This window comes from Ahaetulla prasina, chromosome 2 (assembly GCF_028640845.1).
Source record: "Ahaetulla prasina isolate Xishuangbanna chromosome 2, ASM2864084v1, whole genome shotgun sequence".
Lineage (NCBI taxonomy): Eukaryota > Metazoa > Chordata > Lepidosauria > Squamata > Colubridae > Ahaetulla > Ahaetulla prasina.
The window spans coordinates 277,989,475-277,995,474 of record NC_080540.1 but is presented as its reverse complement, the minus strand read 5'-3'; the positions used below and the strand labels follow the sequence as shown (position 1 = coordinate 277,995,474).

The window sequence follows — 6,000 nt, the reverse complement described above, 5'->3', positions numbered from 1 at the left end:
AAATAAGTTTTTTAAATTGTTTTTATTCTGTATTTATGTGTTTTTTTTAATCGCCTGTGAACCGCCCTGAGTCCTTCGGGAGATAGGGCGGTATATAAATATGATTAATAAATAAATAAAATAAAATAAATACCAAGTTATAAAATAGAGAAGCAGTTCATAAATACATCAAACAACTTTTAAGATATTGGGGAATGCATTCCACAGTAGAAAAACTGGCCCACCATGAAGCCAAATATGGTATTCTTTAATTCTCAGTAGGACAATATCACCTGTTACATATAAGTTGGGTTGACAAAATCAGAAATGAGGAGGTGATAGGCCACCTGGGAAATCATCAAAACCACAAAAAAGCGAAAGTTAGAATAGTTTGGTCATGTGATGCGACACTCAGAAAAATACAGCATACTTCACTTAATCCTCCAAGGTAAGATTGAAGGCAAATGAGGTCCAGGCAGCAGAAGAACATCATGGTTTCAAAAGCTAAGGGTCTGGTTTGGACAAAACTCAACAGCACTTTTTTGTGTGGCTGTTGATAAAAATAGGATCGCCAACATGATCGCCAACATCCGATGAGGGATATAGCACAAGAAGAAGAATCATCTATTTTGCTTGGCAGTTGATCAGAGGTGCTGTTACAGCAAAGAATTGGGCACCCTAGATGTTTGTTTCTTCTGACATATTAAGTCTCAAACTGGAATTTGTCTCAGTAGCTATTGTGTTTAAAGGATGTCAATCTTTGCTGCCTAATTCAAGGCTTTATGAAACAAAAATGTGGCGTCTGCAGCCAGGGACTCGGAGTTACAAATTTAGTTCCTGAAACTTCCAGATTCTGTGGTGTAATTTCAGCAGCATCTGCTCAATGGCCACTTTTGCCACTTCCATTCTTCTCCACTCTGCCTTACGCTCTTGCTGCTTTTCTGCCTCTTTCTCATCCAGACCCAATCTAGGACTGGTGGTCCAACTCCTTCCCAAACTACATCTTATGCTCCTATCTGGCATCACCCTCCTGCGGGTCTCCCTTCCATTCTGAGCAGCATTCCATCATGGAACAATAAATTATGTATATGGCTGCCCATCTCACTGATGTAATACTGGGTGGTCTACGAAAACTTTAAAAATACAAATTTGAAAATACACATAAGTAACTAAAAGACAAAGCGGCTGCTGAAAATACCATACATGACAACTTCCCATGCTCCATGCCTGGAGAAAAATCTTCAAGGTTTTCCAGAAAGTAAGAACAGTTGGCCATACGTCTTATGCTACATTGTTCTTGTGTGGGAACAGTAAAATATCCAGTATTTTCAAATATGTGAACATCACTCAAATGCCAGTGAGTGTCATAAAATAAAATGAAGTGCCATTATACTGAGACCACTAGGTTTAAAGGATTAAACATGAAGTTGATAGAGCAAGCAACACAGATGTGTATTCTGCAAGCCATCAAATTTATTGCATAGTACAAAGTGGTGTTCTGAAACCCAGAGATCAATGGATCCATAGCTTTTAATTCAATCTGGTCACAAGAATCTTTATCCGTAGATCTGAGAGAGACATTCAGGTTGCTGAAAGACACAGAAAACATCTATATGAAAAGACACAATAGAAAAAGGTCTGATGCAAAATTGGCAACTTCTGAGTTGGATTACAACCTTTTCCAATCTTTTACTGTTTGGAACAGACTCACCTGTCAGGCCTGGAAGCCATATTTTGTATTAGGCCTTCAGACCTGCCATGTTTACTACTATGGGAAACTGGGAGGGGGGATTGTATGGAGCTTGGGTGATATGTAGTCATAATAACATTCCTTTCTCAAGAAGTCAAGGCCAACTTGCCCTTCACCTGAAAGGCTGGAGTTGGGAGGCATCTCCAGTTGGAACGATGTTTGATTGGACCACGTGATGGACTTGTGAGTGTTGGGCAGGGACTTGAACTTTTCTTTGGGTGGGGAAAACCTTGAAACTTTCAGATTTGGGTTTTCCCATATGTGCCAATATGACATCTCTAATAAAATGTAACTTTGAGGAAACTCAAGCCTCAGAGTTTTCTTTCGTTGGGGGTGTTACTTGGAACCCTGACATCACCCTTTATATCTATAAATGCATTTGTTTTCTGTACTAAAAAAAGAGAGAGACTAAACTAAGCTTAAAGCTTTAGTTTAACTAAGCTTTAGTTAAATTCCTCAACTAAAAATCTGCAGAAGTGTTTGCAGTAATCCCATTATAATCAATGGAGTTTCATTTTTCCATTCAGAGGGTGACAAGTGGGGTAGGCTTTCAAAACATCCTTCCAAAAATGGTGTACAGAGAACCTCACTATGAGTGAAGGGATGCTGAACCTTACTTCCATTGTTTCTAATCACAAAGAGTTTTTAATGCATGGCTTCAAGTTCCCGTCAGTCCATGGACTCTTTTTCTCTGCTCCTCTTTTCTCTTGACTGGAAGACTAGGCTCTTCTGTAATGGGCTCTGGGAATAACCTTGGGAGATAGGAGGACTCACTGGGACCTAGGCTATGGTTTGAGAAGAGACATCTGAGTCTAAAGGAAGGATAAGAGGGTATGAAGGGCCTCTCCCTGGTTCTCTGGAAAGTTAAAGAAGAGGAGAGGGCTTTCACACTTGCAAGATTCTGTTACTGTAATGTTATAATTTAATTAGCATTTTTAGATTTCAAAAATTGTTATAAAAATTAATAATGATTGTATACTGATCAAAGCTTGGATAGAAGTTCTAACTTTTAAAGACTGAAAGACATGGGACCTGACTATTTTATTCCTTTTCTTACATAGACTTCTCTATGTCTGATCTTGATGAATACAAATCACCAGGACCTGAAGGATTACATCCCAGCGTTCTAAAGGAGCTGGCAGATGTCATCTCAGAACCATTGCACTACATCTTTCAAAAATCCTGGAATACGGGGGAACTACCAGAGAACTGGAAAAGAGCTGATGTGGTTCCCATCGTCAAAAAAGGAAAAAAAAAACAGACCCAGGAAACTACAGACCAATCAGCCTAACATCCATACCCGGGAAGATACTGGAAAAGATAATAAAAAAACAGATCTGCCAACACCTATCAATGAGTAAAGTAATAACTAGCAGTCAGCACTGGTTTGTTAAAAACAGATCATGCCAAACCAATCTTATTTCATTCTTCAGCATAGTGACTAAATTAGTAGACCAGTGAAATACTGTGGACATAATATACTTAGACTTCAGCAAGGCATTCGACGAAGTAGACCATAACCTACTTCTTCGTAAGCTAGAAAAAAGTGGGATAGATAGCTTCACCACCAGATGGATTCGCAACTGGCTGACAAACCATATTCAAAGAGTATTCCTTAATGGGTCTAAGTCTACCCTGGAGAGAAGTAAGCAGTGGGGTACCACAAGGTCCCGTCTTAGGCCCAGTATTCTTCAATATCTTCATAAATGACTTAGATGAGGGAATAGAAGGGGAACTCATCAAATTTGCAAATGATACTAAGATGGCTGGAATAGCTAACATCCTAGAAGATAGGCTTAAGATCCAGATGGATCTTGAAAGACTTGAACACTGGGCCCTATCTAACAAAATGAAATTCAATGTAGATAAAAGTAAAGTCTTACACTTAGGCAAGAAAAACCAAAAGCATACATACAAACTGGGGGGAAACCAGGCTTAATAGCAGTGACTTTGAGAGGGATCTTGGAATCTTAGCAGACAATCAGCTAAATATGAGCTGGCAGTGTGCAGTGGCAGCTAAAAAAGCCAATGCAATCCTAAATTACATTAACAGAAGGATACAGTCAAGATCAAGTGAGGTACTAATACCACTTTATAAAGCCCTAGTAAGACCACATCTAGAGTACAGCATCCAGTTTCGGTCACCACAGTTTAAAAAAAGATGTTGAGACTCTAGAGAAAGTGCAGAGACGAACAACCAGGATGATTAGGGGATTGGAGGCTAAAACATACAATGTACTGTTGCAGAAACTGGGCATGGCTAGTCTAGTGAAGAGAAGGTCCAGGGGAGACATGTTAGCAGTGTTCCAATATTTGAGGGGCTGCCACAGAGAGGAGGGGGTCAAGCTGTTTTCCAAAGCACCTGAAGGTCAGGCCAGGAATAATGGATGGAAACTGACCAAGGGGAGATTCAACCTAGAAATGAGGAGAAACTTTCTGACAGTGAGAACAATCAACCAATGGAACAGCTTGCCTTCAGAAGTTGTGGGAATTTCATCACTTGAGACTTTCAAGAAAAGATTGGACTGCCATTTGTCAGAAATGGTTACGGTCTCCTACTTGAGTGGGGGGTTGGACTAGATGACCTATAAGATCCCTTCCTCTGTTAATCTGTTATTATCCTACAGAAGAGAATATACAGTATGTAGCTCTGGACTGAGCTGCCCTATTTTAGTAGGAGAATATCCTGCAACATTTGTACCAAGTCCTATTATGGAAGAACCAGCATGGACTAATGTAGTGTTTCTCAACTTTGGGAACTATAAGTTGTGTGGGCGTCAACTCCTGTGCTGGCTGGGGAATTCTGGGAGTTGAACACACATCTTAAAGTTGCCCAGGTTAAGAAACACTGGTCTTGTAGTTCAGGTGTTGGGCTAGGGCCGAAGAGAAACAGCTCTTGGGGGGAATAAATGGAGGGGGAGCATTATGTTTGTTATCTTGAAGTTCTGAGGGGGAGATTGGATACAGATCCGACAAATAAATAATATATGCTTGTAATAGTAAGAAGAGTGGGACCTGTAATGTATCTTTAAAAGTTTTGGCGGGAAAATAGCACGTTGCTGATTGGTTGAAGCCTCCGGCAAAACTGTATATAAAGAGGGGTTTTTCCCAGCACTGGCTGCTGGGTTCACCATATAGTAAAGAGCTGTTGTCACTATCCTGGTCTCCTGCCTCGTTATTGCCCGAATCCAACACTGGCGACGAAGGTGGGATCTCGAGGCTAAGAGCGCCAGGAAAAGAACTGAACTCACCAGGAAGACGCGAACCCAGCAAACAAGGGGCGGAAAGCAGCGATGTCCTGGGACAATCTCGTGAGAGCCTTACCCGCCATCGCAAAGCGCAAGCTGCAACCACAGAAATTAAGGGTACAAGACTACCAAGGGAATCGCATCCCTGTTCGAGGGGTAACGTCCATCCACGTCGAGTATGGACAGTACAAGAAAACTCTGCCCATCACCATCGTCGATGGGACCCTGCCAAGCTTGTTGGGACTGGACTGGTTCCGAGCATTGGGCATGGGAGTGACTGGAATCTTCAGAAACGAAGTCGACCTCAAAGACGCACTCGTGAAGGAATTTGGGGACGTTTTCAGAGACTGCCTGGGCAAGTACACGGGGACTCCTATCTCTTTTAACTTAGACCCCCAAGTTGCCCCTATCCGTCTAAAGGCTAGGAGGGTCCCGTTCGCCCTAAAGCCCAGGATTGACCGGGAACTGGACAAGCTAGTAAACCAGGGAATTCTAGTGCCAGTCGACCATGCTAAGTGGGAGACCCCTATAGTCACCCCAGTCAAACCGGACGGGTCGGTCCGGATTTGCGCTGACTACAAGGCAACGCTTAACAAAGCGTTGCAAAAGAGTGCTTACCCCGTCCGGTGGTACAGCACTTACTGCACTCAATGGGGCAAGGGCAAGTTTTGCCAAGCTAGACTTGGCCCAAGCCTATCAACAGCTGCCCGTAGATAGCAGCACAGCCAAGCGCAGACAATTGTGACTCACAGAGGGGCTTTTAAGTGTACCCGGTTACAGTTTGGGGTTAGTGTGGCTCCAGGGTTATTTCAGAACCTAATGGAGCGGCTATTGCAGGCCCTACCAGGGGTGGTACCATACTTTGACGATGTACTGGTATCCGCTGAGAATCTAGAGGAATTAGGGGCAAGGCTGCGAAAAGTTTTGGGCATTTTCCGGTCTGCCGGTCTCACGGTTAAACTGAACAAATGCCAGATCGGGGTTGAGTCTGTGGAATTCCTGGGCTACTGGATAGACAGGAAG

The 6,000-nt window shown here is 42.5% G+C and overlaps 1 protein-coding gene across 1 annotated transcript in view; it reads right to left on the bottom strand.

The window, feature by feature from the left end:
- Nucleotides 1-1,391: 1,391 nt before the first annotated feature.
- The window catches only part of LOC131193383 (complement component C9-like), a 38,849-nt gene continuing 34,240 nt past the window's right edge, over nt 1,392-6,000 (bottom strand). The window contains exon 12 of the mRNA XM_058173477.1: nt 1,392-1,568. The gene's annotated coding sequence lies outside the window, so the exon portion shown is untranslated. The remainder of the gene's footprint in view (nt 1,569-6,000) is intronic.